At 33.3% G+C, this 22477-nt stretch overlaps 1 long non-coding RNA gene across 1 annotated transcript; it reads left to right on the forward strand.

Annotated features, from left to right (window-relative positions):
- The first annotated feature begins 10939 nt into the window (after window positions 1-10939).
- On the forward strand, window positions 10940-21863 carry LOC147079530 (uncharacterized). Its single transcript, XR_015069501.1, has 4 exons — window positions 10940-11118; window positions 17563-17637; window positions 17899-18065; window positions 21058-21863. It is a non-coding gene; the product is annotated as an uncharacterized LOC147079530 (long non-coding RNA).
- The last annotated feature ends 614 nt before the right edge of the window (window positions 21864-22477 follow it).

A 22477-nucleotide genomic window follows, 5' to 3' on the forward strand; every position in this document is an offset into this window, starting at 1 on the left:
TTGTTGCTCTATTCGTTCGACGGCCCAAATGGCCCCCCTTGCGTCTCGCTGGCATTGTGCACTGTAATAAACGCACACAAAAATAGATAAATTAAAATAAATCGTACAAAATTTTGCACGCACTGCGTTGTGATATGCCGAATGAATTGTCAAAATGTGAAAATGAGTGACGATTCTCTTGAATTCTTCTCGGACGTAGCGCCATCTGTCATTCAACAACATAAATAATTTCGTTCTGTTTGAAATACGAACGACGGTTAAATTTGTTCATACAAAAATAATAAAATCGTAATTCAAAAATGGGAAGGTGGGGGTAGGAGGTAAAAATTTGGGGTTATACGTATTTTTTGATGCCAAATAATAAAAAAAATACAAAAAAAAATTGTCAAAAAAATAAAAGAAAAATTTTTCTGGATAGAGATACCCTAATCACCTAGCGGTATGAAATATACTTGTTGACCTATTCTCATACCTAACAAATATACATTAAAAAAATCATAAAAATCGATCCAGCCATTTCGGAGAAGTGCGACCACAAACATTGTGACACGAGATTTTTATATATATAGAGATTATCTACAACGTTTAAGGAATGTCCAGGATCATGCTTTGAAAATAGCATAAAAGCTCCATTTTGACCTACGCAGCGCACGTTCCCTCTTAATCGTTTAAAATATCAATCCACAAAAAACTCTTCATCTCCATATAAAGGAAAAAAATTTCAAACCTCCTACACAGAATCATCATTTTGTAAAGTTTGTTTTAAATTTTTAAAATTATTTGTCTAATATTTGTATATTTCTAAAAAATGAAAATTAAACAGTTTTTACTGGTTTCCTGAGAAAAAAGTTGTTTTGGATTTATGAGATTTATACCATTTACAAGATAGATAGAACGATGATATTATATCTTTGTATGAAATTTTAGATGTAGCATATCTTCAGCAATATGTTTCCTGTAATATGTACGATGATTTGAAATGTATTTTATTATGCTTTAACTTGATTTGGTAATTTTAGGTGGTAAATGAAGATAAAAAAGAAAATGAAGAAGTCGCCACGCCACGCCCACTTTAGACAAAGACGGAGACATGGATAGGGAAGATCTCTACACCGCCCGAGACATCCACTCTGCTAAAACTGTAGGAAATCGCAGGATGAAGAGATTATCACCTAAGTTCATATACCCCTACCTGATTTACACATAGGTTATATGAAGGTAAAAACGAAATGACAAACATTGTCACATTACGCCTGGCTTACTGGTTACCAGCAAACATGGTGTGTGTTTTTTTTAAAGAATTTTTCAGCAATTAAGTACTACTGTAATAACATTCAAAATGCTTTATTATTAATTATGTTATTTTTTTACTCAATATTACAATAATGAGGTAAGTTGCACTTACTCAAGCTTTTGCAAATTCTTGTGGAGTTTGCGGAATCCTGGTTGGGAATTACTACTTACTGTACATTGTACAGTATAAGGCATACATATAAGTTATCTACTGTGTGGTGTTTCAAATCAAGAGATTGCAATTATTGCGTTACTATTATGCCCTGAAGTAACTAACTTCCTCCTTTCTAGCTGTGGTAGAAATGTATTTTTTTTTTTGTACTTATTCAAATCGATTTTAAATTTCTATTTTGTATTTAAAATTTCTAATGATGTTAGAAGATGTCAAGAGTAGAGTAATTAACTATTATTCTGATTAATGGAAAGTATGATTGCAAAAAACTTTTTAACCGATAGGTTTATTCTTTAAATATATTTTATCTGTAGGGTAATGTTACTATATTCTTTTATTGGGTCTAGGAAGATTTGGCACCGGGACAACTGGACGCCACAGAATTCGAAAATAAATAGACGTACTTATAGGTAATAATATTTAAAATTATTTATATTTAAATGATTATATTATGATTTAATAGTTGGTGAGAATGTAAATATGCAGACGTAAATAATGATTTAATCGTGGATATAAGTTCCAACGAAAAAAGAGTTTTTTATTTTATATAAAGCCTGAGGCAGGGTAATTCTCAATCCGCATCGAATTATAACTACTAAGTAGTAGATAGAAACTGATTAAAATACCTTGTCTACGTTCTGTATACGTGTCTATGACAGTGCGGCGTCCAGTTGTAGCTTTTTATTTGTCCTATTATTATTGATATAAAATTTAGTTTTATTTTGATACAGATAGTTTAATAAGAAGTTATCCTAATATTGTTCTCATTTTATGAAGCTGTTATAAAAAGTCACTACTGTGATAAGTATTATAATACAGTAAAACCTCATTAATAAGAACATGGATAATTCAAAATTCACCGTAATTCGAAATTTTCGCAAAAAAATGTCCCTTGAACATTATTTTCATATAAAACCATACCTTTAATTCGAATTTCGTAATTCAAAATGATTTCTGAAATGAGTCCTGGCATACAAAAATATTCAATAAATCGTAATAAAGTACAGTATTTCATGAGCCAGTCATTGAAAATTATGACAGATTTATCATAAATTACTTATTTTAAGAAGGTAATATAAATAATCCTGACATTTTATGACCCATTAACTCTCACGGAATCGGAAATTTCGTAGGCACATCTATGATCGTAAACAAAATCAATGAAAATCAATAAAAAAAATTTTTTTCAAAATTTTAATATTTTCCCCCATACATTTCATATTTCGTAATTCGATTTTTTTTTATTTTCGGTCTCATGGAATTATTAATGAGGTTTTACTGTATTATGTTTTGGAATATTTTGCCTTGTCTGGTGTTGGACCCGGTTTATTGTTATATTTGAAAGATAGGAATTAAAAAATGTAAATAAGGATGGTGATGGATTATTGCATACTTACTGTACGAGTCCCAATTAACCATTTCATTATTTTTATTCTTCTCGGTCCTTTCATATATTTTGATCATCAGTAAAATAAAAGACTTCTTTCAATGCAATGTGCAAACTACTGAGAGAAAAATATAGACTCACATGTATAGGTAAAATGTTGATAATGAATGCGAAGCTATGAAGTGTTCAGTTCTGCTTTTATTTGTGCATTATTGATGAGCTAGATAGAAGATGATCCTGAGTAAAATTGAGGCAGTCCTCTGCGATGGTGACCGTGCTATCGCAGTGTCTCAGCTGTTATCGTACCACCTCCTGAAATTAAAATGTTAACATACACATGCACTGTATAATATGTATCAGAATGGTTCAATACATTCTTTTGAAAACTATAGTTTAGCACTTATGGCCGTCTTCTACTCGTTTCATCAATTCTAATTTGGTCCCATGGGGATATTAGTTATAGATGTCTACATAGTGTACATTAAAGCTTTGATTAATAATTTTTAAAAATCTGTATTCATTGAATGATTGTAAATATCTCAATGTCCATTGATGAAACAGCTGGGATATTACATATCATTGTAGATATTATCACCAAATAAAAAAAAAACTATACAAAAACGTCCATAATTTCATATCAAAAATCTTATCTCAATATTCCTGACAAAAGTTTACCAGCGCTGCCTTACAACAAAAAAATAAATACTTTGCGAAACGAACAGGCTTCCTCAGTGCCCATTCAAACCAAACGCATACCGTACCTGCTAGCTCACAAGGTCGCCCCAGATCCCTAATGAGTCCCGTTAGTTCGCCGAGTAGCTTACAATTTGTTAATTTGCCCTTCGCCCCTCGCCCACATCATCCCTCACCAATGGTGTTGATGCGTTTTGTAGAAGAATGCAGTAGAAAAAACACCCCTGTAAAGTAAGGTCACGTTGACTGTCTCGGGCAGCGATCCTCCAAAATGATAACTTCCGTTTACCTACCGCAAAGCTTAAATAAAATCCTCTTCTTAACAAACGATATAATTATGTGACCCCTACCGCGCTAGTTTGTAATAAAATGCCAAGTGCAGTGCAGTGCGATCCGGTAATATACCCAAAGTAAATATAACCGTCAGTGATTAGTGCTGAGCGAAATCTAAAACCCTCCAAGAATCAACGTAATAAAAATCGATGTCTTTATAATCTACAATAAATCTACCTCCGCGCGGAGATAACAGATCGAAAGTCTGGTGTTATTTAATTCAAAGATTTTTTTTGTTAATACTATGTACGATATCAAAGCCACCAATCTCTTACTCACATACACCAACGAGCCAGATCCGAGGACTTCATACACGTGAGTTCCTCATGAAATTACAATATATAATATTTAATATGAAAACACATTTCAAAACGAAACCAACCGTCTGTACCGATGGAATGTTTTGATGAATCCAGTTTTACGAGAGTTCTGGAACTTTTGTGCTTCCAAAGGGTGTGAGCCAAATGGAGATAGGAATTGATAGCATCGTTTTTATTTGTAAATTATAAATAGGTATGTTTTGCACTGCGATATAAAAGAAAAACTTCAGCAACCTTAACTGATTTAGTGAGTTTCAACTGTTGATGTATTCTTGTTATTGTTATCAATCTACTTTGTTTTTCGATTACATGTACATGCGATGGGTGTTGATTAGTTCATCGGTGAGCTCTACTAATTAATTATTTCTGAGAATACATACGTATGTACATATTGCCTATTTTATTGCAAAGATGTTAATCGAATTGATTGAATTTATGTAAAACTTGCGAGACATGTCAAAGGGACATTTCTTTTACCAAAAAGCGAGTGCGACTACTAATTTTAATTGGAACAATGAATGACTCACAAATCTCATGTGTACATTTCCCTATTTCCCGGTGCAAGCAATTTTCATTTAATTCTGGTTAAGGAAAGTGCGATTAACTACATACGACCTATTTAAATTCAACTGCTCACAAATTATAAGTACTTTTTTTACATTGTATATTTCTTGATACGGACGATAATTACAAAAAGTAATCAATGCGAAGATACTAGTAACTAGTACAGCTTCGTCACAAATTTATTGATCTCATCAGTTTTATTATGTAGTCTTTTTTTCATTTTCCTCTCATCCTTTCACATTTATTTTATTTAACCTTCCATCCTCATACAAATATATTATTATCTTTACTAAAGTATTACTAATTGAGGGTAGAAATATATTTTTATTATAAGTATACATATTATATAAGAAAGTGTGATTTTGTACTGAACATTAATTTTGGGGAATATTGTAGTGACCGAGCATCCGCTTCCGATAGGTCACGGGTTCGAATCCTGTGTGGAAAATTCACGTGCATTATATCCAGATCGAGGACCCGACAGGTTGAACATTTGCAAACCAGTCTTATCGGGATAAAGTCCACTCTGCGGAGGCCCATGCCGTGTATATTCAACTATTTATAATATTAATTTTAAGTAAATGTGAAATCTGTAAAGATCTGGAAAAATATATGAAGCATTACATATTATTTACATTGCAATATTTCACTTAAATATTCAGTTGTATTCATTTTTATTATTGTTGTTTCATTAGGCCATCACGATCATTAACAGTATTGTGAAGACGTCTCAGTCCCACAGCAACGTCAGCAAGAGGCTGAATGATCTATTCTCACAGAAATTATCACATGGTGACAGGTGAGATGGTTAAAAAGAATATACTATAATCTGAATAATATGAGTAGCATGGTATCAAAGTTGGACAAACGCCACCTTCCTATTCGCCACTAAAATCATGTTTTAATTGATTATTGTATTGCAAGTGATGCTCGCCACCACCAAAAATCTACCTAAAGTATGAAAAATGGTAGTTTTCATAAAGATTTTTGAGTTTAAAGTTGTATACGGAAACTTGACAGAAGGCAGTGGACATGTGCACGTTGACCGATCGCTGAGCTAGAATCTACTTACAATATTATGCTACCGACCTTACGGCAGTGTGCTAATGTCATTCTAAAATAGAGGATGTCTGTCAATTTTTTTTTATAAAGGTGTATTCTAATTGTTTTCAAGGAAAAGTATTACATATTTTTAATTACATGAAATGAACTCTGTTACTTATTATTTTTTAAAGTTTCCATGTTTTCATATTTCTTCAATAAAAAACGATTTTTAAACTACCCTAAAATATTAATAAAAAAATGAAACTTACAAAAGTGGACACTTACAGGCCTGTTCGTATCATTAACGGACAAACACCAAAGTTTCTATCAAAAGCGAACATGAGTGTTTTTGAACGATTATATTTGAATTTACAAAATTGATATCTTCGATTTAACATATTTAATGTGATTCTGTGCCTCCGAACATTATTCACAGTTTTTTCATGATTATTATGAAATGAAAAATTACCTCTCCTGTAAATTTTCGTAGATGGCTTATGTCCCACTTTGATACTCATGACTAGGCTTAGGATTTTTAGGTGCTAAAAAATTAATAATAGGTACCTAAAATATGTAGATATAATTGGAAAATATGTTATTAAAATTTCATAATTATGTGCTAAAAAACAAAAATAGGTGCTAAAAATTTAAGTAAGTATTACAATAAATCATATGTATTTCAACAGTTTAATTTATTATTTATTCACAAACAGAAAACGCTTTATTACAATCTTCTTATGTATAAAAATCAATGTTTGCATGTTTGTTCATATTTTATGCGCTGCCATACTGTTTATCTGATTGCGATAAAACTTTGTCTACTTATTGCTTGCACTTGCGCGAAGGTTATAGACATAGTAACTTACAGTAGGTCTTATATATAAAAATGTTTGTATGTTTGTTCATATTTTATGCGCTGCCATACCGTTCATTTTGTCAATTTATTACTTGCACTTGCGCGGAGGTTATAGGCATATAGTACAGTTGACTTGAGTTTCGGACAATATTTTCAATCAAGCTCTGATCGAAATCTAAGACATATGCTTAACCATCAACAACAAATAACTCATTCAATTTCCCACAACGTTCTGCACTTGACCTTTATGGTCGCGATTTAGTGAGAGAACAGCAGTACAATGCTAATGATTTGCGTGCATTTGTTAAAACAAACAAACAACTTTTGCTTGTGGAACAAAAATTGGCCTGCGATTCAAAATCACAAAACATCATACGCTCCCTACTCCTCCAATGCTGGATTGTAAGTCTGATTGTGTGAAGCGAGTCTGTCTCGCATTCCATCTACATACATTCTGGCATGAGTATTTATACATGTACCGACTGTAGGTGTGTATCGTAGTGTATACCTCGTTTTGTGTAGGTCAACAAGTTGGTGTGTGCACCACGTATAAAGTGTTTCTTGCTTGCTGCGATTGTTTATTTTATTAATTATTATGATCTGATGAATCAACCACGAGATCTGAAACGGTCGTTGTCACAGTATTTGCAAGATATTTAGACCAATTCCAATCAATTTACAATCGAGTTACATTGCCATTACTTCATACACATTCATAAACACTAATTATCATTAATGTTACACACATGTTACATGTTATTGAATGTTAGATATTGCTCTCTGTCGGGGGTCACTTGGAAGTTAGCCCATTGGATTGCCTTTAGTCTCAAGGGTCCCTCACCACCTGACAACCTAGCATACCTCGTCGTTGGTCCTAAACCCATTGTAATGCAAACGGCCAGGAGATAACTTTTTGAAAATTGTAAAATATGAATTGAATTAATCCATATCGCAGAAAGGCATACACATTTATTTGCTGACGGCGGCAGAATTTCATCATCAGATAAAATGTGTAGTTCATCCAGAATTTTTTTCTGTCTCCCTATGTATCACTGTCACAGACTTAAACATGACAGACATTATCATGATTGATTTAAAACATGCCGTCGTCATAGAAGAGAAAGTGACCAAGTGCAAAATAGTAAATTGTTCAGGAGAGCCATTTTAACATTTGTAATCAATCTAAAAAATCCTTATATTGCATTCCCATTTCTGATTATTTTTGTGGGTGTAGATATATTTACTTTTAAAATGAAATTATAATATTTGAAAAAATCACTTTTGTTCTAGCTTTTAAAAATCACTTTTCATTCTTGGAATACAGGTAAAACAAAAATGAAGTATAGGTATTTTTCTTTAAATTGACTTTATTTTGAGTGCATTCTGAATAGAATGGCGAAAATAGAATACATTTTTTTAATTTTCTATGGAAAATATACCCAGTTGCTTTACATGAAAAAGTACAAAAGTCACAAAAATATAAGTACATTAAAATAAATTAATGTAAAAAAATACTCTGCTTCAGATTGAGAATCCATGTTTGGTCCTGGTGCCCTGTCTGGCATGTTATTTTCAGCAAGTTATCTGTATCATCCATGATAATCACGAGGAATTGCTCCAGTATCACACAGCTTTACAAAATCTCTCTTTTTTAGCCTGGTTATATTGAGTTCTTCTTTGAATAAGTATTTTAATGGGGGAACAAGTGGTGGCCGACCTCACCCAAACACTGACAGGGTTTGAACGTCGTCATTATAAGAATATTTTATGGAGAATGTGTCCTGGTTTGACACGCTCATACCGATTTTTCATTATTTTGGCAGCAAGTAATTTAAGATCTTCTTCGACCATATCAGCCCTTTAGTTAGAGCATATGGACACCAGGCGTCTCCAAGAATCCCTGTCGCTCGCCAGTCTTTTTGCATTGTTCCAGGTCAAAGCAGCATCCCGAAGCTCTATCGTATACACTTTATAGATCCGGTTGGCTTAAAGAACGGGCAAGCCAGGTTGAAATTCTGGTCCAACGTTGCCTCTTCACTCTCAGCGTGATGAGAGGCTACTTAGTGCGATCCTTTATCTCCTCGTTGCTCATAAAGTCATACCACTGTACACCCAGTATCTGTTGCAAACATCTGTTTTCTAAGTTCAGTATACGGTTGCTCTGAGCCTTCGTAAGGTGCCATGATTCGCTAAAACAGCACCGTCAGAATGCAAGCGTCAAATAGGCGGCATTAAATTTGGTTCTTAACTGATTCACTGCATATGGTATCACTATTTTTATTTTGTTGGGATTGAGCTGCTCTGAAAATGTTTATGTTTATACAACGGATAAACAAATAGATTCCAACTCTCCTCTGAATTGGTTTTGACACATTTCCACCATTAATTTACTTCTACAGATCAATTTATGATCGAATTCTATCACTTTACAATGAGAGAAAATTGATACGTCAAACGTTTCGCATGAAATAAATGACTAACTTCACTACTACAGAATAACTACTACAAGGAAAACTGTCACTTGGTTATTTTTATTGTAAATGATTACAAAAAGAAATGACCATGTGTCTAATAGTCAATTTTGCTTGGCAAAAAATATGCCTTAAGGGGGGACATGCTCGTCGAAGGTCAAAATTGAGTTTTTATTGTATTTTCAAACCATGATCCTGGACACTCCTTAAACGTTGTAGATGATCTATTTATAGAATTTTGAAGCCTTATTATCCTTTATAGTTATTTTAAACATTTGATGACTGCATAAAGTATTTTTGTTACATAAAATAGTATTCTTTTAAACCTCTCGCTCTAATATTTTAGAATATAGTCATATTTCGGTACATAACTGTGCAGTGGTGTTAAGATTTTTTACATTTATTAATTTTTAAACGCATTTAATAAACCATTAGCATAATTTATTACGAGATAATTTTTGTAAAATATTCACGATAAAAAATTATATTGCTAATCTCTGTGATCCCAAATTTGACAAGAATTAGGCATTTTATTATTCAAAAAATCGGCAAGATTAACACATTTGAAGATGATTCTAAAGATATTTATTATAAACTATGTCTTTGACCATTCAAGTGTGATAAACATCTTATGAATAATGATTGCTTTATAATAATTATTGACCTAAGAATAAGGTAGTGTTTTTTTGAAATACGCCATTTCTTTTGTCATTCCCCAGTGGTTAAGCTACAACATACGGCCGTAGCCATAAAATGACAAACTATAATTAAAGTAGGAAGTAAAATTATGTTAACGCGCGTATTTGAACATGTACCTAACCGATTTTTTTTTAATTTTTTTTTTAAACGGTACATGTTCAAACACGCGCGTCAATATCATTTTACTCCCTACTTCAATTATAGTTTGTCAATTTATGGCTACGGCCGTATGTTGTAGCTTAACCACTGGGGAATGACAAAAGAAATAGCGTATTTCAAAAAAACACTACCTTATTATTAGGTCAATAATTATTATAAAGCAATTATTATTCATAAGATGTTTATCACACTTGAATGGTCAAAGACATAGCTTATAATAAGTATCTTTAGAATTATCTTCAAATGTGTTAATCTTGCCGATTTTTTGAATAATAAAATGCTTAATTCTTGTCAAATTTGGGAGCACAGAGATTATCAAAATAATTTTTTATCGTGAATATTTTACAAAAATTATCTCGTAATAAATTATAATAATGGTTTTATAAATGCGTTTAAAAATTAATAAATGTAAAAAATCTTAACACCACTCCACAGTTATGTACTGAAATATGACTATATTCTAAAACATTAGAGCGAGAGGTTTAAAAGAATACTATTTTATGTAACAAAAATACTTCATGCAGTCATCAAATGGTTAAAATAACTATAAAGGATAATAAGGCTTCAAAATTATATAAATAGATTATCTACAACGTTTAAGGAGTGTCCAGGATCATGGTTTGAAAATACAATAAAAACTCAATTTTTACCTTCGACGAGCATGTCCCCCCTTAATGCAGATAGCCATTTTGATAAATTCGAGATAGTATGTTTCCAGGCTGAAATTCAGTTGGTCATTTTTTCCAGACAACCATTATATTAGTAAGATGTCAAATAGTCAATAAAACCAATTTCGTAAAAAATGCACTTGGTCACTTTCTCTTGTATGACGACGATGCATTAATTGAACCATTAATGATTTGATTTCTACCTAGACCTATGTAGTTTACAAGTTATAGATTATATTTTATTTTTGTTTTGAAGTAAAATGATTGGTATTTTGTTACAGACGGTCAAACACCACTTCTATTGGCAGCACTTCATGGCTCCGTTAAATCCGTTTCAATCTGCTGATGGGGGGAGCCGACTGTAATTTGACTTGTCGGAAAGACTGCCGGAGTGCTTTACATTATGCTGTCGAGAGTGGCCACACGCAGTGTGTCAAATATCTACTGAACCCTGGGAATGTTGGTATTTTTGGGTTTAATAGACTCACAGATCGATAACTAAAGGCGATCAATTGTCGACCTTAAATAGTAATTACATGCAACGATTCAGCCACTAATTCGATTGTGTCAATGCTTATTGTGAATAACAACACACATTAAGTTGCTAGTGTTTAAACATATAACCAAACCATGAAAATCTTTTGTGAACCTTGTGGTCATACTAAACAGTCTTTCCTCATATTATTTATAGCTTCAAATATCACTGGAAATAATTAGAGATTGTATTTGAACTAGTCACTTGTTGCTGATTGTATTTACTGATTTATAATTTTTGTTTCGTACATATAATTGGCGACTTACTATAAGGTGAATGTCAACGTGACAGCATTGTAAAGACGAGCCACATGCGGCAGGAGGTGAAGCCAAATGCCTTTGAGCCAATTATTGGCATCGGTTGTTGGGCAAAAATTGAATTTTTCTAATTTCACTCACAAGTAAAAAGCTTGTAAAAATTTGTTTGTATGTCTCCAACCGTAGAAAGTATTATTATGTAATACCTAATTTTGGTTGGCCTAAATAGACTGAACAATGACCAACATTTTATTACATCCACCAAATTTTGCACATTTTTCAACAGACTCATTTCTCATTCACATAACATTATTTTATTCTAATCCTTACATTTTTGGTTTGAAGAGATATAAGGGCATTTTCGCCAAAGTTTGTATATGTTTTAAATTTGGGTAATATTATTTTTTCACTCAAATTAACCATTTTTATATAGCTAGCAGATTCCTTGTTCTATTGCTGGATTAGTGACAGCAAAATATTGATTAATACAATATTTATATCATTTTTGTTATTAAATTAGGCATAATAATTTTCCATTCCGTGACCACGAAACTAAGCTTATTAAACATGAATGAGACTTTTTATCACTTAACCTATTCCTCGCGCGCGTCATGTAGAGATGCCGGTGATCGCCGTATATGTGAGCCGCGAGCGTCGCCTAGAGGTGACAGTAAGTTTCTACTGCTGTATTTTCGTTATTTGGTAAGCAACAGAGACGAAATTTGTTTTACGAACTTGCTTCATTATTATTCTACTGACATCTGTTGATTTTTGTCATCCAAACATTATGAAATAGTTCGTAATATAGCAAAGACTCGACCCATATCGACTTCCTTCAAAATACAAATAATCAGTTTTGTCGATTCAAATATCTCCGCTAGTTGGTTGCGCAATATGCGCAGGCGTGTGATGTCATTTCCGACTTCGGCTTTGTTTGGAATAGTGCGGTGATACTATTTCAACAGTGTGTGTCTGGTTTCGTACGGTTATCGATACCATTCAGTTTCGGCTTTTATAAAATTACTTTGAATACGCGATTCTGTGATTAAGTGTAATTATTTTAATCATAATATTGGAGATTTCATACATTTTACCCATTGAAATTAGTGGAAAATGTGTGTAAAAGTAGTATTTTAAATTTCAATAATATAATTTCGAGTTCACAGATTCTTCATATATATTTTTATATACATTTGTAATAGTGACAATAAGTTCGTGTAGGTACATTGTGTAGTGAAATATTTAAAGTTAATTTTTGTACATTGCGATCAAAATGTCTGCGCGTGATAGTGTATCCGATGAGGAAGCCCAAGAATCCATTGAATACTTGGATTCCGATTATGAAATGGAAACTGATGATGAAGGAGAAACAGGGCTGGCAGAACCACACAATATTGACGACCCTTCTGATGTTGACCATAATGTGGGAGAGGCTTCCACTTCCACCTCTGGACATGAAGCACCAGAGGTTTCCACTTCCACCTCTGGACATGAAGCACCAGAGGCTCCACGTCAACCGTGGACCGCGGGACCATTTGTGCCAATTGTGTATGACTTTGACAGTTTTAACACTGGTGTTAATCCAAGTGTAGGCTTGAATGAGAATTCAAGTGAAATGGAGTTTTTCACACACTTTTTAAATGAAGATATAATGGGTAAAATAGTGAACTTTACCAACGGCTATCACGATCATCTGACCAACACACAAGTCCACACACCTAACGCCCGAATTCATAACTGGTATGATACTTCCATAAGCGAATTGTACATATTTTACGCTGTTACCCTATTGATGACGAGAAACCGCCGTCTTACAATAGAGGAACACTGGAGTACCGACCCTTTGTTAAATGCAAAAATTTTTAGCCAAACAATGGTCAGAGATCGTTATGAGCTAATTTTGCAAATGCTTCACTACTCTGACAGTGAAACCCCTGCCGGTGATAGACTTTACAAAATTAGAACACTTCTCGACCACTGCAGAAATTTGTTCAAAGACTCGATGTTGCCGAATGAAAACCTCTGTATAGATGAAAGTATTATAGTATTTAAAGGACGACTTATATTTAAGCAGTTTATACCTTCAAAAAGACATAGGTTTGGGATTAAGTTATTTGTTATTTGTGATGTTGAAACTGGATATATTTTAGATTTTATAATTTATTGTGGCGACGGAACTGAAATTACCGATAGTGAAAAGTTGGGTGTGTCTGGGGCTGTTGTGACCACATTGATGAGGGATTATTTTGGCAAAGGCCATAAACTTTTTTGCGACAATTGGTACAGCAGCCCAGAATTATTTGAACATTTGTTTAAACAAAAAACAAATGCGTGCGGGACAGTTCGCAGCAATCGGAAGCAAATGCCGAAAATTCAAAAATTAAAAAAGGGTGAAATAAAATCTTTAAACCGACACCCTTTGCTTGTGTTGAAATGGCATGACAAAAGGGAGGTACACATGATAACTACCATGCACGACGACTCAATGGTGCCCACACATAAAACCAATAGAGCCACGGGACTACCCATTATAAAACCGAAGTGCGTTGTTGATTACAACAAAAACATGGGCTCTGTCGATAAAGTTGACATGATGTTGAGTAGTCTGTCGTGCATGCGAAAAACAATTAAGTGGTACAAAAAAGTTGGTTTCCACATCATTGATTTATTTTTATTAAATGCTAGTATTATTTACACAGTCATAACCGGTAAAAAAACTTCTTTGGCCGATTTTCAGATTAAAGTAATTCGTCAATTAATAGAAAAATATGGTAGTGCCTCAAAACCTTCAACATCATTAAATATACCTTCTTCCAGTAATAATCCAAAAAGAATGTTAAAAACCGAACTTTTAAAACATTTGCCACGTCAAGTTCCCCCAACTGAGAAAAAAGTCAAAGCATTTAGGCGGTGTCGGGTATGTTCCCAATCTACCATTAAAAATACAAAAAGAAAAATGACAAATATTATGTGTCGAGAATGTGATGTAGCTTTGTGCCCTCAGCCCTGTTTTTACGATTACCATGAAACTATTAAATTTTAAATTCTTGTCCGATAAAATTTTATGTTAAGTGTTTTGAAATAACCCCTCAATAATAAATAAAGTGATTTCGTAATATTTTTTATGTGCTCTGTAAAATATTAATGTGTTCTGTGTTTGAAGTGGGGTTCCCACGTATCGTATCGTGCCCTAATAAACTTGTCATCGGCGCAAGTGTCCATGCCACTTGAAGTACGACAGTGGCCGCCTGGTATGTACCTATGCATGGTTTTTTTACTATGGGACGTGTTTGTTCAAGCTATATCGCCCCATTTAAGTCGTATTTGTTTATTTTTAGATGTCGTAAAATTATTAGGAATGTATATTTATCGGTTCTACTGCTTCTCGGATTTTTAATGACAGTTTTTAACGAGTTATGATATGATTTATGATTCGTAAAAATCACGCCGCTGACAAATGATATACATTGGGGCGACCATTGGCGCGACGAAAAGGTTAAAGGAGCTCTATTAAATTAAAAAAACCATACACCAATTTCAATTTCACAATATTAGTAAAATAAGGTAGGTAATCATTTTGACACACTATAAATTACCATAACTTTTATTTGGCCTTTATATTATTTGTAACTCTAAGCAAATTAACAATATTGAAAAAAAATGAAATAAGCAAGGGATTCGGACGCGAGTTCCTAGCGTGTCACGGAGTATTAAATTTTTACGAAAATAATTAATCGAACTCGGTTATTACGATTTCGGACATAGCGAGATCTCGGATGTAATGAGGAAACATTCGTTGACATTTGGTTTATGATTTTCGCCATACATGTAGTTTATTCACTTATAACGAGCAACTTATCGGATATACAGAGCTAAAATACTGTTAATGTGTCGATCGTTTAAAAACATTTCGACCCTAAGCAATAAAATCTGATCGGACAGGATGCCGCCGGGGTCGGAGAACGTTTATGACAGTAGTTAAGTGTCTAAGTACCTACCTAATTGGTGTTTCGCTGACAATAATAAAAAAGTATCCACGACATAAGTTTATCGAGTGGAATATGAGGTTTTTCCATGCACTAAATTACAGCATTTGCAATATCCTCTCCACGTGCTTGTCGTCTGAGTGGCAATAATTATAAATGTTCTACTTTAAGACCAGTAGATGAAATGAATCGTACAAATTTGTGCTGTATCCAGTGACGTCCCTAGCCAAAATGCCGCCCCTAGGCAGCGCCAAAATGCCACCCCATTTTTTATCATCCTTCCATGTCTCCAATATATAAGAAATGTGTTGTATGGATACATTACCAACAAAATATATACCACTAAATCTAATTTAAATGCCATCTCTACTTCAATAGACAATATTGGGAGTCCACGATTTTCAGATACATTTAAATATACACCTGACAACTTTCAAAACTCGCGAGTGACTGGCAAAAATATTTGGATAAATTAATTAGGTAAATATGTAGGTACCTACCGATAATTCATATATAATTCTCAAATCTGCACATGTCATTGCTGGTCATCAAGGATGTGACGTCCAAGGACAACTGAAGTTAACGAGACATCGCAAACCCGACAAAGAAACACTCCGGTTAAACATACTATGTTAATTAATACATTTTGTTTCCAACCAGTGAGCTGATTTTTTTATTGGAGAGATATTTCCGCGATTACTAAGTTTAGGTACCTATTTCTATATATACCTAATGATTCTTCTCGATTTGCCGCCCGCCCTTCGAGTAACTGCCGCCCCCAAGCGATGCTCAATCTGCCTACCCCCACGGGACATCGCTGGCTGTATCATTTATGTCACAAGACTCATCAACTGCCATTGATAAAGCTGAAACCAATTTAAGATCTTTGACTTGCTGTTTGGTTATATTCGAAGACATTTTATTTTGACCCTTCTATCTTTCACTATTTTAGTCCGTACGTGGTCATTTGTGGTAGAGCAACACTCAAGGGGCCAAAGAGTCACATGCGGCTCGCGAGCTGTAGTTTGCCGACCACTGTCTTAGACTATAGATCTGTATGTATGTATAGCATATTTTTTCGTTCTTACAAAAATAATATAAAACAAAAAATATGCATTGGTTTGTAGATTTATAAAACGTATGAGTGATGCGGTACTCTCATAATTTGACTGTAATTCATGTTTCACTCATGTATTTTATATTTTACTTGAGGAGTAAATTAATTGTTTGCCTTATTTATTTTTCATAACATTTTTTATAACTCAATAACATGTAAATAAGTGAGTCAAATATTATGTCATCGTGCTGAGCCAGTTGCAACATCACTTGAACATGAATGTGAAAGGTATTTGTTATGCTTATAAGTTATATGTAATAAATTATAAAACATTTCACAGTACCTACACATTGATAACATACAAGTGCGGTTTGTGAATGTTGCCATTGAAAAAATGCTCCAAAATATAATAATTTACAAGGTTTATTGTCACGTATTAGTGCCTGACCAATAAAATCGGTCTTATGGGGTTTGGTGCTCACATGTTATGAAAAGTATCAAATTTAATATCAGCTGCTTTTATCATTTAGCATTATATATTATATAGGACAGCAGCAAACCTGTTAAATATCTAAAATGATAGGTGTAATTTTAGATATTCTATAGATACCTATATGAATATTTTTTGACTATCTACCATGGCTTGGATTACGATTAGGCAGGGTTTAATTGAAGTTTAAAAATTAACAAGTTAACTACAAACAATTAAAACTTAAATTAACTACAAACACATTGTAGTTTTAGTTCAATGAAAACCGTAAATCCATTAGAATTGAAAACAAATACGTTTATTAACTGACAAAGTTCAGTGTGTACTATTTATGTTGGATCGTAACAGCATACCTATACCCTTCACCACTGGTGCTGATGCACCCAGCCCTGTTAGAGCTGCCATCTCTGTCTCAAATTTACTCACTATTATGTTGAAATTGTATGTAAGTCATAGAATTTTTGAACTTCAATATCTCTGAAATATATGAATGTGGAATAGGTCAGTGACCATTGAGGAGACGGATTACTAACTTGTGAAATTTACAATGCCTAATTTTCGTCCATCTTGCTTTCCAGATTGGGACTCTTATTGATAAGCATTTGGAGAAGCAGAAGTCCACCAAAGAGGAAGAAATCGTTCTGCTAGAAGAGGTGAGCGGTCACAAGGTTTCTTTTATTATCTTAGTAGTAGTCACTATGTAGCTATTTTAGCTTTTATTATTTTCAAAACATTTAAATCAACCAAATTTATCTTACTTACTTGTCGTAAAAATGACAATATTTTGGCATTAATGCAATGTACTTGTAATTAAATATTCTAAAGGCACATTACAGTTAAACCCATCTCAGTTTTGTCTGCTGCTTTTTGATCACTGAAACTAATTGAAATGTATCTATGTTATATCAAAACAGAGGTAAGCAATAGTTTCCTGGACGCTGATACCTTGGATGCCGTAGCAGTTATCCTCAATGAGACAGGATATTGGAAAGCGCTTGCTCGCAAACTCGACCTACAAGTCATGATCGAAACTTGCGAGAGCTTTGACAGCCCTTCACGGATGTTGTTGACTCTTATTGAGGTAAGTGTTCGATCCAAACAGATTGCACTACTATATTATAATAGAGGGAGTATCGGAAACTTTTTGGATACATAGATACAATTATAATATGTGATGCGTTGGAGGCAGTGAATGCACTGTTTGTAAATGAAATTGCGGCCTGTTATGGTTGTTCACTTAAGGGGACGGTCTACAGAATTGGCCTTGAGAATTGAAAATATGATTTTTTAACATGAGGTCCATAATATCTGGTCTACTAGTTAATATAAAAAGGTCGTGTCAAAGTTGTTTGTGTCAATAAATTTGCTCTATGACTCGATCCGACTCATATTTCATCAGGGCTGTCGAAGACATAAATCATAAATATTTATAATTTAAATTTTTATTTATAATATATAATATTTAAGTTTTGTGCATCTAATGCCGGGTCCACACTGGCAACAAGTTAAGTTGCTGGCAACCTCGTTAGATTTTACGATAATTATGATGATTATCGTAAAATTTCCTAAGCAATTATGGTAAGTATCGTAAAATTTAATGAGGTTGCCAGCAACTTGTTGCCAGTGTGGAAATGGCTTAATATCCACTGTGGTTCACGTAGTGGCATGGACCTGGGGTTAACTAATTCAGGAAGTCAACACCCATGATAGAATTTTTTCCAGTTTTGGTTGCATTATATTCCAAAACTCTTCTATAAAAATCGTTTCCGATTTTATAAATGGAAATTTCTCGGTGTACATAGTAAACAAACCTTCGAATAAAAAAAGACAAGAAGGGACATACTGATTCATCGCAGTAAAATCTGGCAATCAAATTCGCCATTTTGAAAAGCGACTATTTTGCGTAAACAAATATCACGTGGTCTGTACGTGTGCGGCAAACTTCGAATGTGTTTGTAATTTTGTGTATCACGCATTGTCGGCCATATTTGCTGGCATTTCTGATTGCTGTGATTTGTACACATCTTCCTTCCTGTCTTTTTTTATTCGTAGAAACAAACAGTATTTTTTATTAGTTATATGAAGTTGGCCTTGAATCTGTAATAAAATAATACACAATTAAAAGATTTTGAAATAAAAAAAAACACATTTCCAAGTTTTCAGCCGTGCTCACTCATGAATGTCATTCGTCATTTAGATAAGTATATACACATTTTGATGTTATCTTGCAAAGTGCGAATGTAATGTTTTCAAATAATTGATATGGATTAATTATACCATCTTATTATTTTCTCGAAATCATAAACATACTATAATAGTATTTGAGTATCAACCTATGTTCAATTTGAATTGGGTTATAATAATAATATACCCGTATATATATCAATAGTATGTTTGCTACAAAATCCACCCAAGTTATCAGTACGTACTTGCACAGGTTTGATTGAAAACTATGATGAAATTAACATTTTAAAATTATTAATTCATAATATTATTTTGACAGCCCTGTTTTCTGATCGGCGTACATCTTGCAGGTGTTTATAAAATAATAATAATGTTCAGCGGCAGACAATATCAATAATAATAATAATGTTTATTGAAATAAAATCTCCGATGATTAGTGATTTTTGCGAAAAGATCGATTTAAATTAACGTACTTACGACGCCGAGGTCCTTTTTATACTAAATCATATTTGAATGTTTAGCTCTTCAGCCCCCCCTTAAGAGCATACATCAGTGAAATGGCAAATAATTTTCAACAATAGGTGGGACGAAATTTCGCACTCGTTGCCAATCGGAGAGCGATAGCCGAGCCGTGAGCACGTCAATTTGTTTTGTGATGGCGTCGGAGGAATATATTCTTAAATCGTGTAAAGATGACTAAAAAACGTTACGCATTTACTCGAAAAAGAAAACATGTCAATGAATATATTATTATTATTACTACAATAAACATAACATTATATGGACGTATGTTGAATTTTTATGACAAGTTATGTTTTGTTTAGCATGCGTCGTTTGCACAATCTGCGCATCGCGTAGTCACGATCTTTTTAGACCATGACTCAGCTGAAGTATAGCCTTAATGGTTAGAGAACAATTTGAAATAAGAATTCTATTGATTTTGTCATGTATTTTTTACTAACTATCCTATATATCCTATATGACTAATTTAATCATTAGCCATAATATCAGCATCACTTTCATAATATATACATAGTGGTATGTACCATTTCTATACAAGGGTTTCATCAACCTTCTCACTGCCGGTAGGTGTATTTATGGCGGTACCTTGCACGCAGCGAATTTTATTGCAAAAATAAAATCAATTTATGTTTCAAGTGGTAAAAACAAATTCTGTTTCAATTCTGAGTACGTGACGACATTCCCAATATACATCGTTGTGTGTTCAACATATTTGTATGTTTAAAACAATTGATTTCCCCCCCCCCCCCCCCATATAACCACCGTTTCCCGTTTGAAACAGGACGTCCAAAGACGTAATTTTTGTATGAGCAGCGTTCCGTTCACGGAAAAGTTTGCGTCTTAAGACGTCATTGGCGGCCATCCGGTTAACATTTTTTGTAACATTGTTGTGTGTAAAATCCAACCTATCGTCATTGAACTGTTTGGAAACTTTGAAGTGACAATTTTGTCAAAATGTTTTTATTTTATGTGCATTTATACACTGTTGTATATAAGTACCTACTAAAAAAATTAAAATATAATTTATTAGTGCAATTTCATGTCTCATTTTAATAAGAAGATATGTAATAATCTTCATCATATCGGAGCTATTACAAACCCTCAATGATGACGAGCCCCCACTACCTGTTGATTTAGTTAGACAAATCAAACTGAATAGTCGGTGAATACAGACCTCTATTTTAATTTAATAGTTTTTTGTATCCCGCATGAATTAAAATTTTGTCACATCGGAGATTTTAACAGTTCAACGACGAAATACGGATTGGAAGGATAATACTTGTACAGTCTATTTGGATAGCGCTAGAGATAACAATTATGTTTTGATTAATGACAGTTCATAATATTGTATCTGTTTGTTGTTTCAGATTCACTGTGAATTGTCCGCTCAAAGGTTAATGGATATATTGGTTGAATTGAAGGAGACAAAAGCTGCCAACATCATAAGGCTAATGTTAAACAGGAATTATGGCTGTTGGATAGGTGCCATTGTCAATTGACACTTATAATGCTGCAGATAATTTTGATCTAACACTGTTTTACTTATTGCTAGATTTTATATTTGATTATGTTAAGTCACATTCAATGCCTTATTGATTTTATCTAATGTCTTACAATATACGTAAAAAGCTATGATATTGTCAGAATTTGAATGATTGTGACAAGGTACTATTTTTTTCAATAAAATGAATATGAAAATCTCTTCATAACAGTTGATTGCATATTGCTTTGTGTTTGCCGACCTAACATTAAATTCCTAATATAAACATCTCCAGGAACATGCCTGTTGCAAAAAAGTCAATATTTTTTATACCACATGAGACTCGAACCTACATCCATCGCTGTGAGTTTTATCGATAAAAGTTACTGATACAAATGCTAACTATGCGAAAATTTCCCAAAAACTATGTATCGAGATGTTATTTCAAATTCTGTAAATATAAGTGACAATCTTTTGTAAGTTTAAATCAATATTATCATTGATGCTTGGACGGCGCCCGGAACTGTCCAAATTTTAGTTTTACAGTGCACACATTTGCTAATATTTTTTTAATTTCATCAATAATTCACAGGGCTTAACAGGAGGCAACATTATTCATTGAACATAATGTGTAATTTGGATCAACCTAAGAAACAAACATATTAAAAAATCGGTAGAATGAAAATAAATGGGAAAGAAAAACAATACATAAGAATTTGTTTTATTAATAATATTCAACTAAAATGGTACAAGCTGTTTGTGGATAGTTTAGCATAATTAGGTTCTATGACATTTTGAGACCACGGTCGCATATTGATGACTAAAGAAAGGACATTTATATTATATACAATTCAAAGACACAATCCAGCTTATGCTGAATCTATCCCAAAAAATAATGAATTTCAAAGAATGAACCCAAATATCTTTAGTGCGCTACTTACTAACTAACTTATAATAGACACTTACTTATTAACAAAATAATTTTAGTGTCTTCTAAAAATTTTAATTGAATGAATTATTATAAAACATGCACGCACACACACAAATATACAGTTTAATTTAAATAAAAAAAGAATTGTGACCAAATAATAAACAAAAATGCACATGACACAAATGACTGGATATAGGAATGGCTACAGACTATGTCTGAGATGCATTCTGCAGTTTTTTGGACATATTGGTTTTGGGTGGCCTCCAGGGAAGGCGAATCAGTGGAAAAGCGTTGGCGCGCTGGAGCCACCATTCATTCTGCCATGAGAAAAGCGGAAGATCGAGAGGGATGGAAAGTCTTGGTTGCTCAAAGGTGG

This window comes from Rhyacophila brunnea, unplaced genomic scaffold (genome assembly GCF_057557595.1).
Source record: "Rhyacophila brunnea isolate RB1 unplaced genomic scaffold, BYU_Rbru_1.0 scaffold_1, whole genome shotgun sequence".
Classification (NCBI taxonomy): Eukaryota; Metazoa; Arthropoda; class Insecta; order Trichoptera; family Rhyacophilidae; genus Rhyacophila; species Rhyacophila brunnea.